General features: G+C 37.2%; 1 protein-coding gene across 2 annotated transcripts in view; it reads right to left on the bottom strand.

Annotated features, from left to right (window-relative positions):
* Window positions 1–17,776, bottom strand: part of GABRA4 (gamma-aminobutyric acid type A receptor subunit alpha4) — a 179,807-nt gene that overhangs the window by 70,827 nt on the left and 91,204 nt on the right. The window lies entirely within an intron of this gene.

The raw sequence follows: 17,776 nt of genomic DNA, 5'->3' as shown, positions 1-17,776 counted from the left end.
CCATAAACAATATTTATGTTTGCCAATCTACAGAATGCTACTGTAAAAAACAGTTCATAATTGTTTACTTCTTAGTTTTCACTAGAAATTAAGGTTTTTAAAAACTAAGAATTCTAATATATGTAATTAAAATACTAAAAGTAGTAATAAAAACATCTGTGTATGAAAGGAAAAAAGATATAAGGAATGGAAATGCATTTCGTTAAGGGAAAAGAAAGTGATTTTGTCCTGGAGAGAGAAAAAGACAGGGAAAATGTAGGACAAAATCTGAATGTAAATAAGAAAGTTATAGATGGTTTGTGGGAAAGGAACCCTGAAAAAAGAATTTTGTGCATGGTCTTGATTGGCTAAGATTAGAATAGAATTTGAGTAAATAAGTTTTGGTTTTTTTGTGGTTTTTTTTGGTTGGTTTTTTTTAATTTTTGGCTGTGTTGGATTGGATCTTCATTTCTGTGTGAGGGCTTTCTCTAGTTGCGGCGAGCAGGGGCCACTCTTCATCGCGGTGCGCGGGCCTCTCACTGTCGCAGCCTCTCTTGTTGCAGAGCACAGGCTCCAGACGTGCAGGCTCAGTAGTTGTGGCTCACGGGCCTAGCTGCTCTGCGGCATGTGGGATCTTCCCAGACCAGGGCTCGAACCCGTGTCCCCTGCCTTGGCAGGCAGATTCTCAACCACTGCACCACCAGAGAAGCCCCTTGAGTAAATAAGTTTTAATAGTAAAAATAAGCTGGTACAAAGCTAGAATTTGTTTCCCTCTCTGTGTTAAGAGAACAAAGTTTTCTTGGAATATTGATCTTCTTTTGATAACAGTATCAAGTTTCTGTACCTTTTAATTCACTGTAACTTTCTGTATTTGCCTTTCAAATCTTTTATTGTCCCTTTGGGTGAGTGAATAAGTACTGTTTCAAATGACCTATGATCTTAGTTGACCAAGTGTTTTTAAGCCTTTTGCTATCTTTGACAAACTTCCTCAAATCAAATTCTAAATGTTCTTTTGACATCTAGCTAACTTTGGGATGCTTCAGAGGGCCCCTGATACATTCCAAAGAGAGATATTAAATTAATTAGGTCTATTTAGTATGTTCAATTACCTGGGAAACGTCAAATAAGTAGTAATAAACCTTCTTAGGTTATATGGCATGGGTAAATGCCATTAATATAGATATTCTAGAAATTACATGGAATTCCTAAAAATCTGGTATGTGCTGGTATAATGTTATCAGTCATAATTGTAGTTACCTTAAAATGCTGTATGTCACAGAATTAACCAAATTTCTTTTTCAACTGCACTGTAATCAAATCTTTAACCATGCCATTTTAAGTCTTTCATCATTTATAGACAGTTATTATTTTACTCAGATGCTTTTATAAAAATTAAGATCTTCAAGAAGATTCATAAAAAGTATTTTTGACAAATACAGATTTCTGGTGATTTTTAGATCATACCGCTGAACTAGGTAAGAAATTACAAAACTCTAATGGAAAACCTTATGGCTTCATCCAGTGAAAGAAAAATTAATTAAATTGGACTGCATGAACTGATAAATGTGATTTATAATTTTATGACTTTTTGTCTGAAATATTACTGGCTTTTAATCTTTGTTTTCCAGAAAACCTTTCTTTTTATGCTATAACCTATAGCAAGTTAATAACGTATACCTTTATAAATGAAGATGAAACATTTATCTTTTTCTCTCTATGTGAGCCCTCCAGAATTTGGCTTCTCCAGCTGGCTCCCCTCAGGACCTGATGGCTTACTGTGATCCGGACTGCAACTAGTTATACTAATCATTGTTTTAACTTGTTCTCTCCTTGTTGTTTTTAAACTGTTTATGCTTTGTGTCTCACTCTGCTGTACTATGACCTTATTAACGTGTTACTAGCTATATTACTTATATCTTGTCTATTTTATTAGATTGTTGTCTCTTGCATTACCCATTGTGTAACCAGACCTTCAACAAAATTGATGATGGCTAAATGTCTTGAGGCAACTGATCACTTATTCAGCTCTACATAAAATTAATTATAATTATGCAACACTAGATATGGGAAGAAGCAACAAGGGAAAAGCAATTCATGGATCATAACAGACCAGTAAAACAGATGGTCCAGAGAATTTTAGTTTATTAACAGGGCCTAATCCAGATATAGCACATAAATGGCCTATCACCAAGATCCTCCCCTAACCCAGGAGTAAGTTACTAGGGCCATGGGACAAATTAGTCATGAAATGCCTCCCAAACCTTGGTCAAATTTATGACCAACAGGGGGCACTGAACAGAAAAAATATTGCCTGCCATTCCAGTTCTACAAGGATCAAGCCATTGCCACTGCAGTGCCCACTGACAGTGCACTCAGAGGAATTCAGGATGGAGAAAAACGGGAAGTATTCTGTGCTTTGGATATGCTGGTCCCTGGAGAGTTAAGACACACACCTAAGGAAAAATTTCAATGATCCCGTATTTTCACATTTTCCCATATACAGAAAAGCACTAAAATCATTAACTTGAGATGTCTATTCCTTGTAATTAGCAGTCATCTACTTTATGCTTGACTACATGTTTTTCCCAGCAAAAAAGTTCATATATATCCTGGCCCCTCCCTTACCTCTTCAGAGCTGTTCTTCACAGCTATCTGAGAGGCTGTCTTCCAGGCTATAGTCCTCAATAAGGTCCCTGAATAAAACTTAACTCACAACTTTTACATTGTGTGTTTTTATTTCAGTCCATTTTCTTTGCCTGAAAGGTATAAAAGCTGCCAGCTTTGGTCACTTCTTTGGGTCTCATATCTTTAGGGCCCATGTATGTACAAAATTAAATTAAATTTGTTTTTCTCCTGTTAATCTCTCTTCTATTATAGAGGGTGTCTCAGCCAAGAACCTAGAAGCGTAAAGGAAATTATTTTTCCTCCCCTACACAAGTATTCTCTTTTCTCAAGCACACCTCAGGATAATCCCTATGGCTGCCAACTCAGCACTGCCCTCCTATCACCACCCATACTGCTACCCCCAATCCCTCTCCACTGCTCAAACTAAATAGCTCATTCACAATTTATCTGACAAATCATTCTACAATAATGGGTGATGGTGTTTTAATGTGCAAATTTATATGGATATAAGAGTTCAGGCCTCCTCATTTCACACCCACCCCACCTTGGGTAATACTTTAAACTTGAAGATTAATTAGAATTTCTCAGATCTCATTTTCTTTTACTTCACAAGAAAATTTGATATAGCTCACCACTTGTAGTGTAAGCCCTGACAGTTGAGTTTCCTACTTTTTGTAATGCAAGTGCCTGACTTAAGCTTTGATTGCCCTGGCATCCACTTCAAAGGGCATCCCCTTCAAAGATGGCTATCTCAAACACATTGTCAGTCACATAGCTAGATAAAGACCAAGGCCTCACCCAGACTCCTTTGGTTTTTTTTTTTGTTTTTTGTTTTAAATTTTTTTTTTTTTTTTGGCTGTGTTGGGTCTTCGTTTCTGTGCAAGGGCTTTCTCTAGTTGCGGCAAGTGGGGGCCACTCTTCATCACGGTGCGCAGGCCTCTCACTATCGCGGCCTCTCTTGTTGCAGAGCACAAGCTCCAGACGCGCAGGCTCAGTTATTGTGGCTCACGGGCCTAGTTGCTCCGCGGCATGTGGGATCTTCCCAGACCAGGGCTCGAACCCGTGTCCCCTGCATTGGCAGGCAGACTCTCAACCACTGCGCCACCAGGGAAGCCCCCAGGCTCCTTTGTTTTGAAGATCTTGGTTGATTTAGATAATTGCCCATTTGGGCCCATTGGTTTTTCTCTTCCTGCTAAATTCCTCCTTTTATATTTAAATTCACTAGTAAGGAGTGAGCCTGCAAAACCCTAGGCCCCCACCCTCAACCCCAGTAAAAGCAGAACCCCAAATCCATGCCCTTGAGCAAGCTCTCCTGCCCACCCCCCGGCTCCCTCTCTCATACTGCACCCTCACTGCATGGCCCCAGGTGTGCCATGTAATTTCCAAGACCAGTAAGTAATAAAGCTTTGGTTTTTTTCAAAGTTTCCTAAGTTATTGCTGAGGACATCTTGCAATCTGAGTAAGAACCCCAAAGGACGGTCCAGCCAAGTTAGTTATCAATAGGCTAAGAGCAGCATATGACACATTAGCTTGACATCACAATTTTTTCAGCTTCCCTAACTATACTGGCTATGTTCTCTGTCTTCACCTCACTTTTTCTTCTCCTAACCTTCTGTGAGCTATTCCTCTAAAATATATTCTTTAGCCTTATGACTTAGAAGGCTTACTCACTCTCATGACTGCTACCACCTTTAGGCTGGTGAATTCCAAACCTTCATCTCTTGCCTAGAATTCCAATAACATATGTTCATTATTTACATAGAGATTTTTCTCCTGTATATAGCCACTGACCAACATCCACATGTGCATGAAGAAGAATTTGCCTCTTTCTCTTCCAAACTTATATACTTTTTTCCAAGTCTTGAAGCTCTGAATTACCTCTTCCCTTCCATTCATAAATTAAATCTAAAAGAACTGTTGATTCTTCTTTTGAATTCTCTGTTCAAAAAGTCAAAATTAAGTTAGATGTTCTCATCATTTATTGCTTAGATTATTCACCTATTTCCCTAATCGGTCTTCCTGTCTCAAGACTCTCTCCATTCAATTTATCAATGACCAAATTTCCTAAAGTACTGCTGCTCATTCTTTCACTTTCTGGTTTAAAATTTCTGTTGATCCTACATTATGTATAGCAGCTATCTTAAATTCTTTGGTCTAACCTGACAGGTTCATTGCTGACAGCATATCTCCTTCTGTTCCCTAAACATAGAAGTAATCAATGAATCACAGTGTACTGTAAAATTACTATACTGTAAAATCATGAAAAAAAGGGGGGCTGTTCACCACTTCTTGTTTATCGCTGTTTTTCATTATTCTTAGAGAAAAAATTTATTGTGTGTTCAAGAAATGGCTGTAGTTCATATTATTTTCCATACCTGATATGCTGTCTTCTTTCTTTACTTATTAAAAGCAAGGTCCAAATCCTGTACCATCTCCTCCAATAAATCTTATCAATCCTCCAACCTATATTGATCCTTCTCCTTTTTATGTTTTTTTAAGAATAATTTGTGTTGGGTTTTTAAAAAAATATTTATTTACTTATTTTTGCCTGGATTGGGTCTTAGTTGCAGCACGCAGGATCTTTTGTTGCGGCGTGTGGGCTTCTCTCTAGTTGTGGCGCGTGGGCTTAGTTGCCTCACAGCATGTGGGATCTTAGTTCCCTCACCAGGAATCGAACCCAAGTCCCTTGCATTGGAAGGTGGATTCTTAACCATTGGAGCACCAGGGAAGTCCCGATCCTTCTCCTTTTTCAACTACTATAGCTTTACAATACTCTATTTTCCACTTCACCAGAAGTAGCTTTGTCTTTCTAGCTAAATATTATTGTACCTGTCTATTTGAAAAATTGTCACCGTATTAGACAGGAAATAAAATGAATTTGAATCCTTATAACTAGAATCTAAAACATGAGTTAAGAAAGGCAAGTGAATAAGAGATCATCTCCCAACTATCGGGTTTAGCAAATAGCAGGGAATAAGTCTCAATGCCTTAGAAGGCATAAAATCCAGTGTGATAAAGCTGTGAAGAGAAGAGAAACCTAAGTGCACTTGAAGGCATGCACATGTGTGTATGTGTGTATACATGACATCTGTACAGATATGTATGTTTGTGGGGGTGGGAAGTACTCTTTCATCAAGGAGGGAGAAAAAGTAGTTGTGAATCAAACAGTGGTCTTCCATGAGAAAAATGTAGATACCTCTCTGAACATTTCACACTCAAGATACACAACCCACCTAAATTTCAACCACAAATTCATTTTAAAAGTCAAATAAATGAATTTAAAAGTAATTTACGATCAGGAAACTTGCACAAGCCTCTTAGATAGCCTCATCCACCAGAGGGCAGACAGCAAAAGCAAGAAGAACTACAATCCTGCAGCCTGTGGAATAAAACCCACATTCACAGAAAGAGAGACAAGTTGAAAACGCAGAGGGCTATGTACCAGATGAAGGAACAAGATAAAACCCCAGAAAAACAACTAAATGAAGTGGAGATAGGCAACCTTCCTGAAAAAGAATTCAGAATAATTATAGTGAAGATGATCCAGGACCTAGGAAAAAGAATGGAGGCAAAGATAGAGAAGATGCAAGAAAAGTTTAAAAAAGGCCTCGAAGAATTAAAGAACACATAGATGAACAATACAATAGTTGAATTAAAAAATACACTAGAAGGAATCAATAGCAGAATAACTGAGGCAGAAAAACGGATAAGTGACCTGGAAGACAGAATGGCAGAATTCACTTATGCAGAACAGAATAAAGAAAAGAATGAAAAGAAATGAAGACAGCCTAAGAGACCTCTGGGACAACATTAAATGCACCAACATTCTCATTATAGAGGTCCCAGAAGGAGAAGAGAGAGAGAAAGGACCAGAGAAAATATCTGAAGAGATTATAGTCAAAAACTTCCCAAACATGGGAAAGAAAATAGCCACCCAAGTCCAGGAAGCGCAGAGAGTCCCACACAGGATAAACCCAAGGAGAAACACGCCAAGACACATAGTAATCAAATTGGCAAAAATTAAAGACAAAGAAAAACTATTGAAAGCAGCAAGGGAAAAATGACAAACAACATACAAGGGAACTCCCATAAGGTTAACAGGTGATTTCTCAGCAGAAACTCTGCAAGCCAGAAGGGAGTGGCATGACATACTTAAAGTGATGAAAGGGAAGAACCTACAACCAAGATTACTCTACCCGGCAAGGATCTCATTCAGCTTCGAAGGAGAAATGAAAAGGTTTACAGACAAGCAAAAGCTAAGAGAATTCAGCACCACCAAACCAGCTCTACAACAAACGCTAAAGGAACTTCTCTAAGTGGGAAACACAGAGAAGAAAAGGACCTACAAAAACAAACCCAAAACAATTAAGAAAATCGTAATAGGAACATACATATTGATAATTACCTTAAATGTGAATGGATTAAATGCTCCAACCAAAAGACACAGGCTTGCTGAATGGATACAAAAACAAGACACATATATATGCTATCTACAAGAGACCCACTTCAGACCTAGGGACACATTCAGACTGAAAGTGAGGGCATGGAAAAATATATTCCATGCAAATGGAAATCAAAAGAAAGCTGGAGTAGCAATACTCATATCAGATAAAATAAACTTTAAAATAAAGAATGTTACAAGAGACAAGGAAGGACACTACACAGTGATCAAGGGATCAATCCAAGAAGAAGATATAACAATTATAAATATATATACACCCAACATAGGAGCACCTCAATACATAAGGCAACTGCTAACGGCTATAAAAGAGGAAATTGACAGTAACACAATAATAGTGGGGGACTTTACCACCTCATTTACACCAATGGACAGATCATCCAAACAGAAAATTAATACGGAAACACAACCTTTAAATGACACAATAGACCTGATAGATTTAATTGATACTTATAGGACATTCCATCCAAAAGCAGCAGATTACACTTTCTTCTGAAGTACACACAGAACATTCTCCAGGGTAGATCACATCTTGGGTCACAAATCAAGCCTCAGTAAATTTAAGAAAACTGAAATCATATCAAGCATCTTTTCCGACCACAACACTGTAAGATTAGAAATAAATTACAGGGAAGAAAACATAAAAAACACGAACACATGGAGGCTAAACAATAAGTTACTAAATAACCAAGAGATCACTGAAGAAATCAAAGAGGAAATCAAAAAATACCTAGAGACAAATTACAATGAAAACACAACGATCCAAAACCTATGGGATGCAGCAAGAGCAGTTCTAAGAGGGAAGTTTATAGCAATACAAGCCTACCTCAAGAAACAAGAAAAATCTCAAACAATCTAACCTTACACCTAAAGGAACAAGAGAAGAAGAACAAACAAAACCCAAAGTTAGCAGAAGGAAAGCAATCATAAAGATCAGAGCAGAAATAAATGAAACAGAAACAAAGAAAATAATACTAAAGATCAATAAAACTAAAAGCTGGTTCTTTGGGAAGATAAACAAAATTGATAAGCCATTAGCCAGACTCATCAAGAAAAAGAGGGAGAGGACTCAAATCAATAAAATTAGAAATGAAAAAGGAGAAGTTACAACAGACACCGCAGAAATACAAAGCATCCTACGAGACTACTACAAGCAACTCTATGCCAATAAAATGGACAACCTGGAAGAAATGGACAAATTCTTAGAAAGGTACAACCTTCCAAGACTGAACCAGGAAGAAATAGAAAATATGAACAGACCAATCATGAGTAATGAAATTGAAACTGTGATTAAAAATCTTCCAACAAACAAAAGTCCAGGACCAGATGGCTTCACAGGTGAATTCTATCAAACATTTAGAGAAGAGCTCACACCCATCCTTCTCAAACTCTTCCAAAAAATTGCAGAGGAAGGAACACTCCCAAACTCATTCTACGGGGCCACCATCACCCTGATACCAAAACCAGACAAAGATACTACAAAAAAAGAAAATTACAGGCCAATATCACTGATGAATATAGATGTGAAAATCCTCAACAAAATACTAGCAAACAGAATCCAACAGCACATTAAAAGGATCATACACCATGATCAAGAGGGATTTATCACAGGGATGCAAGGATTCGTCAATATATACAAATCAACCAATGTGATACACCATATTAACAAACTGAAGAATAAAAACCATATGATCATCTCAATAGATGCAGAAAAAGCTTTTCACAAAATTCAACACCCATTTATGATAAAAACTCTCCAGAAAGTGGGCATAGAGGGAACCTACCTCAACATAATAAAGGCCATATATGACAAACCCACAGCAAACATCATTCTCAATGGTGAAAAACTGAAAGCATCTCCTCTAAGATCAGGAACAAGACAAGGATGTCCACTCTCACCACTATTATTCAACTTACTTTTGGAAGTCCTAGCCACGGCAATCAGAGAAGAAAAAGAAATAAAAGGAATACAAATTGGAAAAGAAGAAGTACAACTGTCACTGTTTGCAGATGACATGATACTATACATAGAGAACCCTAAAGATGCCACCAGAAAACTACTAGAGCTGATCAATGAATTTGGTAAAGTAGCAGGATACAAAATTAATGCACAGAAATCACTCACATTCCTATACACTAATGATGAAAAATCTGAAAGAGAAATTAAGGAAACACTCCCATTTACCAATGAAACAAAAAGAATAAAATACCTAGGAATAAACCTACCTAGGGAGACAAAAGACCTGTATGCAGAAAACTATACGACACTGATGAAAGAAAATCAAGATGACACAAACAGATGGAGAGATAAACCATGTTCTGGGATTGGAAGAATCAATATTGTGAAAATGACTACAATACGCAAAGCAATCTACAGATTCAATGCAATCCCTACCAAATTAGCAATGGCATTTTTTACAGAACTAGAACAAAAAATCTTAAAATTTGTATGGAGACACAAAAGACCCCGAATAGCCAAAGCAGTCTTGAGGGAAAAAAACGGAGCTGGAGGAATCAGACTCCCTGACTTCAGACTATACTACAAAGCTACAGTAATCAAGACAATATGGTACTGGCACAAAAACAGAAATATAGATCAACGGAACAGGATAGAAAGCCCAGAAATAAACCCACGCACCTAGGGTCAACTAATCTATGACAAAGGAGGCAAGGATATACAATGGAGAAAAGACAGTCTCTTCAATAAGTGGTGCTGGGAAAACTAGACAGCTACATGTAAGAGAATGAAATTAGAGCACTCCCTAACACCATACACAAAAATAAACTCAAAATCGATTGGAGACCTAAATGTAAGACCGGACACTCTAAAACTGTTAGAGGAAAAATTAGGAAGAACACTCTCTGACATAAATCACAGCAACATCTTTTTTGATCCACCTCCCAGAGTAATGGAAATAAAAACAAAAATAAACAAATGGGACCTAATGAAACTTAAAAGCTTTTGCAAAGCAAACTGCAAACAAGACGAAAAGACAGTCCTAAGAATGGGAGAAAATATTTGCAAACGAATCAATGCACAAAGGATTAATCTCCAAAATATATAAACAGCTCATGCAGCTCAATATTAAAAAACAAAACAACCCAATCCAAAAATGGGCAGAAGACCTAAATAGACATTTCTCCAAAGAAGACATACAGATGGCCAAGAAGCACATGAAAAGCTGCTCAACATCACTAATCATTAGAGAAACGCAAATCAAAACTACAATGAGGTATCACCTCACACCAGTTAGAATGGGCATCATCAGAAAATCTACAAACAACTAATGCTGGAGAGGGTGTGGAGAAAAGGGAACCCTCTTGCACTGTTGGTGGGAATGTAAATTGATACAGCCACTATGGAGAACAGTATGGAGGTTCCTTAAAAAACTAAAAATAGAATTACCATATGACCCAGCAATCACACTACTGGGCACATACCCAGAGAAAACCATAATTCAAAAAGACACATGCACCCCAATGTTCACTGCAGCACTGTTTACAATAGCCAGGTCATGGAAGCAACCTAAATGCCCATCGATAGACGAATGGATAAGGAAGATGTGGTACATATACACAGTGGAATATTACTCAGCCATAAAAAGGAACATAATTGGGTCATTTGTAGAGACGTGGATGAATCCAGAGACTGTCATACAGAGTGAAGTAAATCAGAAAGAGAAAAACAAATATCGTATATTAACGCATATATGTGGAACCTAGAAAAATGGTACAGATGAAACGTTTTGCATGGCAGAAATTGAGACACAGATGTAGAGAACAAATGTATGGACACCAAGGAGGGAAAGCGGCGGGGAGGGTGGTGGTGGTGGTGTGATGAACTGGGAGATTGGGATTGACATATATATACTAATATGTATAAAATGGAAAACTAATAAGAATCTGCTGTATAAAAAAATAAAATAAAATTTAAAAAAAAAAGTAATTTAAATTTTAATGATTCTGCAACATGGATATAGGCATTTTTGAGATCTTAAAATAATAAGCATAATAATTATTATAATAGCTATCATTTGTGAATTATTTGCTATGTCCCAAGTATAGTATTAACATCTTTATCCAGCAGAAATGACAGAAAAATCATGTAAGGGATGTGTGGGAAATAAAAGATTTCCTATAAAAAGTCCAATCCTCCTGCCACATGAAAATGAATTCATTATAAAGTTAGGGAATCCTTTCTTTCATTTCTCCTAGAAACATTTTCATATATCATAGGATTAAATCTGTAGCCATTTGTTTCCCTAATGATGGTACTAAATTGCTCTGATCCAGAAGGATAATAAAATTTATCTCCTCCAAAGCCAAAGGGTTACATTCTAGCACAGGTCTGTAAGTACTGGGTGAAAGCACTGAGGGGAGTATTCCTAGGTATTTACATTTCAAGGAGGAATGAGACCCAGGACTTAGAGACACCTCTCAGTCTGAGATACACAAGGCTATCTGGCTTCTGGGGAGACTTTATTTACATACAAAAGTATTATAATTACGAATCAGGCCCATCATGTTTCCAAGGAGACTCTTTCAGGAGGGGAGGAAGACAGCGACCTCTTTACCACTTCATAAGCGGAGAAAAATATGTTCTTTGCCTACAGATAGTTTGGCTACTTGAGTGGAACAACTGACTTGGCTCTCATTGTGTCACCAGAAATATAAGGCAAAGGGCAGAGGTGGGGATGGTGCTTTTATTATTAATAAAAATCTGTCACTGATACAAAGTATCCAAGGGCTCATTCAGAATAAAATTAATAAAGATGAATATTAAAAACCCAAAACTCAACGTGATGTGACTTTACAGTCTTGGCAGTTCTAAACACTCAGGTGTATAACATATAACTTACTTTATTTCTACGTCTCATTATTTCTGCTTCTAAAAACTTAGCCTAACACAAAACTTCAATTTTGGTTTTTAAACTTAGACTCTCCTGTAATTTCACACTTTGGTGTCAGAAAAGGTATATGTAAAATTAAGGTATCAAGGGTGGTATGCGTATGATCCTTGCTCATTTTTCTGGAGATATCTTGTGGAGATATAACTTGCATATATTCCCTCCACACAGCTATTAAACATAGATTGCTACTGAGCATGTATTGAGTGTACTGAATGGTGATGTCCTTGCTGACTTGATTCCCACCTCAGTTATGAGACACAATATAGCATCTGAAATTTCAGTTCAGTCACTCCATTGTCCTTATCATGGGCTTCCCACCTTGATGGAGATGGAGGTGAGGAAGGTCAATAATTGGCACTCCTACTCAATTTTTGAAGAATTAAGAAATACAAATTAGTTGGCTTATTGGGAGATCCAAATATTACCTCTGTGTCTGATTAAAGCAGATGGTGGAGAGTGCGGTTTATCCATTAACATGTTTTCTAGCACTGAATCCAAAATTATGCTGTTTCCCTTTTAGTCTCAGTAATACGGTATGGAGACAGTCCTTCACCCACCCTTGTAAAATGGAAGAGCAGAGCAGCTTCCGGAGGACAGTTCAATCCCAAGAACAAGCTGAGATAAAGGGGCTCCCAGTTTCTTCTTCTCAATTCAACAATCAAATAACTCCCTGAACTACTTAGGAAGAAGTTAGGTTGAAAGGCCAGACATGTTATGACAATGGATCTTACACATAAAGGAAACATCATACGTAGGGAGGAAGCATTCTACAATCCCTCCCATACACCAATATTCTCTAGCATTCTGTTCTCTTAAACCACTGAGCTTTATCATTAAGCTTCAGCTCAGCTAGGGGAGTGGCTTCCCCCGAGAGAAAGGAATCAGCAGCCTATCAAGACATTCCTGCTCCCATCACTGAGTCACCCACCCCAACTATGATTCTGGGTATCCTTCTGGAACCACTGTTGGCAGTTTAGATTTTCGAGTCCAGAATACTCCAAAACAGGTCAAAAACCACATTAACTAAATTAAATCTGTAGTCATTCTAAATCTAGAGCTGAAAATTTATTCCCAATTCTATTTCTTATTCCAAATTTTCACGCTTTCTATCAGAGGTCCTGCAATTATATCAATTATATCAAATGGCTTAAATTCTAAGAATAAAATTCTGACGTTATAGACATATCCCAAATTTGAAAGTAACCTCTTTAAATTATTAAACTCCCAAGGAGAAATTAAAGTCCAAACATTAGATCACCTTGAAAGGTCAAATACAAAAAACTTTAAGGTTCAAAGGAATTAACGTCTATGGTCAAATTCTCATGCCTTTGTGAGCTGCAGCTTGAAAATGTTAAAATCAAACTGTTAGGAGAAAGTCCAAAACTCATGTTGATGAATTTCTTTTTCTGCTTCCTCTCAGTCAGAGGCATTCCCAGTATCTGAAATGGGTATAGTTCCTTCAGGGATTCATAAATTGTATCATGTCAAAGACAGGTTTTTACTAGCCACATTTTAAAGAGCCCAAAGGATAGTCATCTGGAAGAAAATAAAGTTGAATCTATATCATACTCCACGACCACTGATAAACTCAAAAAGAATCAAAGATTTAAATGTATAAAGGAAAAAAAAATGCAACCACGAAAGTACTAAAGCTGACAAATTCCTTTATAAACTTGGAGAAATACATTTCTAAATGTGACTCAAAACCCATAAAAGAAAATATTGATATATTTTACTATATTAAAAAAATAAACAGGGTCAAAAGACAAATGACTGACATGGGAAAAAACATTTGAAACTCACATCAGAGGCAAAAGGTCCATCTCTCTCATAAAAAGAGCAGCTAGATTTCAAACAGAAATAAAACACAAAAAGTTCCCTAGAAAAAGGGCAAACGACAGCCAGTTCACAGAAAAAGAAATTCAAGTGACTCTTAAACAAATGGAAAGATATTTAACTCATTCGTATCTTATTATTAAATAATAAATACAAATTAAAACAGCATTGAAGTAACACGTTTCACCTATTGGATTGGCAAAAATCTCAACATTTCATAACACTCTGTTAATGAGGCTATGATGAAGCATATTGTAAGCAGAATGCAAAATGGTAAAAGACATGGGATTTGGCAATATATAAACAATGCTACATATCAACAATGTAATGCAATGCTGCATAAACAGCATAACAATAAACAATGCAATGCTGCATTTATCTTCTGATCCAACAATTCAAGTTCTCAGAATTTATACTATAGATATACCTGCCAAAAATGACAAGTATATAAGCTTATTTATTACCACACTACTATTTTTAATTGCAAAAGAGTGGAAATCACCCAAGTGTCCATCCACAGGGGAATATTTAAATAAACTATGATACATTCACATAACAAAATATTAATACTACAGTTATATTAATATTTTATACAATGAAAAAGAATGAGAAGCTCTCTACATATCGATATGGAAATACTTCCAGAATTCGCAATTAAGAGCAAAAAACAAGGTACAGAACAGTGTATAAAATTTGATTTCCTTTGTAGAGAAAAGGAAAAATTAGAATATATATTCATATTTGCATGCATTTGCATTTAGAAAATGACACAGGAGGCATACATAATATAGGACCTACTAAAGAGTTTACCTAACTAGTCTGACTCAAACCAGACTGCCTGGGTCTGTTCCACTTACAAATTAATTCAATTCTTTGAACCTATCTATAAAATATAAATTATAGAAATTCTTACTGCATAGGATTGATACATAAAATAAATGAGTTAACATTTGCAAAGGACATAGGACAGTATTGGGCATTTACTAAGTATTACAGAAATGTTTAAATAAGTAAAACTTACAGGGGATAGAACAGAAGTAAGAGCATAAAGGGGGAAGTGGGAGCAAAATGCACTTAGCATACCATTGCCTCTCTGAGAGAATGACATTTGAAACATTCCTGCCTTCCAGAAAAGTTTAAAAATTTGCACTCAAGATCACCAGATTTTATTTGAAGTACAATTTTTCCCTCTGCGACATATTTTAAAAACCTCTTCATTTCTGTTCCCTCCTTTAACTCCCAGTTTCTGGCTCTCTGGTACTGCTGGAAGTGGAGATTCTAAACAAGCCCTACTATCTCCAGGAAGCAGATATTTTCAATCCTATACCACAGTGACTCTTTCCACTGCCTCTTGTTATAGAATTGCTAAGCTGGTGAAACCTGCCTCTCAGGGAGGGCTTCTTTCTTATCCCATTTGTTTCGGCTGGAAAATCACTCTCAACAGATTCTTGAACTGAAGCTGCAATTGATGCTTCTGAAGCCGAGACCCTAGGGGCCCAAGGAGAACTAATACCCCTTCCATATGCTCCTGTAGGCAGTGTCTTTCATCACTGAATTGTTCAGACCTTGAATAGCATTTTTTTCTGCTACATATTTTTCTGCAGCAATGAAATATGCCTCTAGTTTTTATTTTCTTCTCTCCTTCTCCTACACCTTTCAGAAAGTTTTAGTTAATTTTTTAACCATTTAATCTGTTTAGGAAGTTGAGTTTCTAATGGTTTACCCTGCTTATTAATTTGTTCTCCTCTCCAAAATATAAAGGATTATTGCTGTTTGCTGGAAATGAATACTTGCCTTCCTTTTTATCTTTTCTAGACATCAGTTTTTTCCTAATTTTTTCCTGTTTCTTAAATTCCAGAATCATTTCTACCATCAAAGATGAAATCACTAAATTCTGAGTTTACTGAAAGTATCTACTGTTTAAACAAATCTCTTTTCCTCCACTTCCCTGAGATGGATAATTCCACAAAAAAAAACTTTTCTCCCATCAGACTGATATCAAGCCCATTCAAGCTTAAACTTAACTCATGTTTTTGCCTTGCTCCTTTCAGTATGCCTTATCTTGCTGAGCCTTGTCTTGATTCCTAATTCTTGGGCATGTTCCTTTGAGGCACAAACTATACCTCCCTGCAAACCTACAAAAACTATATTACCTGAAAATCACCTAATGATACTTGGTGTATTCTACATATCTTCCTAGTTTTCTCACTGTTTAAGATTCTGTTCTAATGCATTTTACATCATTTCTTATCTGTGACCTCTCAATGGTTTCCTGTTTCTTGACTCTCTTTGAAGGAGTCATACCATTTGAGATCTTGCCTCTTTCTATTTTTGATTAATTTGGGACCTGGGGACCCTATTTCAATCTAGTAACAACTAAACACCTCTCCCTTTTCCAATACTGTGTTGTACAGCATTTAGATCCTCTTGAATCTCCACTTCTCTCTTACAGATGTCTACTGGAACTTCAAAGTGTCACTTTCTATGTCACCTTTATCAATTCACTCCCTAATTTCTCAGGTTTTCTTCTAAAAAAAGTTTTACTTTCCTCCACCCTATTTTTCTTTTTGTTTCCACTCTTCCATTGTTCTATATTAACATGAAGCACAAATTTTAAATTACTCTAACATCGCAAACTCCTAAGCAAAATCCATTACTAGAACCAGAACACCCCAAGCACAAGCCTTTTTGACTTGCTTTCTTAGCCACTGTTTTTGCAATAATTTTATTTAGTTGTTTCTCATTCTGAATTTAAGAAGAAATTATATGCTCTTTACAGCAAGGGTCCCCATTTTTTTTTAATTTTGATGTCCATCAATCTCCTATGGGTAGAGTCACAGTTTGAATCTCAGCAGTGAAAAGTCATGGTCAGACTGTATGAAATTATCAAACTTAGAGCCACCTGAGATCCCTGAGATCAAGAGGTAGGAGCAACTTTAAAACTTACCAACAAGTCACAGGACTCCTCCAACGTTCCCTCTCTTGACTCTGAAGGAGACTCAAAACAATATAAAAGGGGGACTTACCCAGTGGTCCAATGGTAAAGAATCCACCTTCCAATAAAGAGGACTTGGGTTTGATCCCTGGTCAGGGAATTAAGATTCCACATGCCACAGGGCAACTAAGCCCCCGAGCCACAACTACAGAGCCCACGCACCCTGGAGCCAGCGCGCCACGACTAGAGAAAGAGAAAATCCACACGCCACAACTAGAGAGAAGCCCGTGCACGAAGAGGCCACGCACCGCAGCGAAAGATCCCGCGTGCCTCAACTAAGACCCGACGTAGCCTAAATAAATAAATAATAAATAAATCTTAAAATATATATATATAAAAGATAATCAGAATTTCAGCAGACTTTCTCTGTCACCAACCTAAGCCGGGCACTAAACACGTCCTGCAGATACCGCTGGATATAGTAGAAACACTTTGAGACCTAAAAAAGGCCACTACATGAAAAGACTCTATAATTAAACCCTTGTCTCAGACAAGGCTCCTTAGAAAAAATCAGGTATGCAGAATTTATGGTCAAGCAGCAGCAACTATTTGGCTAGGATGCATTTAAAAAGGATATCTCAGCGGTACCGGTCAGATTTTGCTTGCTGAGCCTATCAAAGCTTGCCTGCCTTTGCTTACAGCCCAGAGCCTGCAGACTTGCCTCCACAGAAATGGGTGTTTGCTTATATAAAACCGGCCACTCTCTTGTCAACAAAATCGCCACAAACTGCAACAACCCACTACAGCTGAATATATGTGGTCAGCGCCTAGTCCAAAACTGTCCAAGTTTAACACCTCCCACTCCAGCCATGCCATAAGCATGCCCAAAGTTTTACTCCATAAACACTCTACAGCAGAGAATTCCTCTTTTTTCGTTTTCTCTCTATCCCCACTCTATATCCTAGATGTTGGGGTGGAGGAGGGTCATGCGGGTAACGTCTCTCTTTTACCCAGAGAGAAATGGAAAAAAAA

The sequence above is a fragment of the Balaenoptera physalus genome (assembly GCF_965194825.1).
Source record: "Balaenoptera physalus genome assembly, chromosome: 5".
NCBI classification, from domain to species: domain Eukaryota; kingdom Metazoa; phylum Chordata; class Mammalia; order Artiodactyla; family Balaenopteridae; genus Balaenoptera; species Balaenoptera physalus.
Note: the sequence above shows the minus strand (reverse complement) of the source record. Positions and strands in the feature narration are given on the sequence as shown.